This window comes from Merops nubicus, unplaced genomic scaffold, assembly GCF_000691845.1.
Source record: "Merops nubicus isolate BGI_N331 unplaced genomic scaffold, ASM69184v1 scaffold24323, whole genome shotgun sequence".
In the NCBI taxonomy this organism is placed as follows: domain Eukaryota; kingdom Metazoa; phylum Chordata; class Aves; order Coraciiformes; family Meropidae; genus Merops; species Merops nubicus.
The window spans coordinates 15,002-15,988 of NW_008601298.1; positions in this window are offsets into that span (position 1 = coordinate 15,002).

Below are 987 nucleotides of genomic sequence, written 5' to 3' on the forward strand. Positions count from 1 at the left end.
GAAAATCCCACCTAGAAATAGGTGGATGCTTCATATGAGTTTGGGCCCTGAAATACATGGAATTCAAGGCATTTGGTGCTGCCACTTTTACTCTGTACCTTTTTGAATTAAAAGTGCAAGAATGTGGTTTGTACAGTGTTAAGTTCCTATGGTGGTTTCCACACCAGGAGGGTAATGTCCCAGAGCTTTCCCTCGTTCTGCTGCTGTTGTGCACCATCTCAGTGCAGCAGCTGGGATAACAGGCCAATAAGGTTGATGTGGCTTTTGTTAACAATGTTATACAGTGTATTACCGTGACATAGGCAGAGGTACCAATACTTGCATTACTAGGGAAGGTTTAGTCCATCTATTGGTAGGCCAGCTCTTCAGTCCCTTGTGCTGGCCATCTGCTTATATCCTCCCTGACATTAATAAATTCTGGTTGGGAAAACTGAGGACTTTCCAGCTGATTGTGTGTTTCTGGGAGGTGGTGTGGTTGGGAGCAGGATGCTTGATGGTAGTTGGGCTAGATGTGCTTGTGGAGTAATGAAAGGCTGAACCCTGAGAACATGTCAAAGGGAGAGAAGTATCTCAGCAGCTGAGGGAGGGCTGGGGGAAGCTGTGAGCAGCACACAGAGAGCTTGACAGGCACGCCAGCAAACTGTGCTGTGCAGATGTGAGGTGCCACTGTGCCAGCTCTTCACTCTGCCCTGCTAATGAACGAGGCGGGATGCATTGGTCACATGGACATGTATTCCCTTCTGCTGCCCTTGCAATGGGGACAGGCACCTTCAAGGTGGTGGTGGCGGCATGTTAAAACCCTGCAATTAATTTTGTCATGCCTCCTTTGCCCGAGTTTGGTGCTGCCTTCCCTCAGAGGATGCTATTCCCCCTCTCCAAGCCCAAATGCAATACAGCGCTCCAGGGACTGCTGACACGGGCCTTCCTCCTGTTCCTACCTACACTCAAGAGCTCTTGCCAGGCTGTCGCTTGTCAATGCCAATCGCC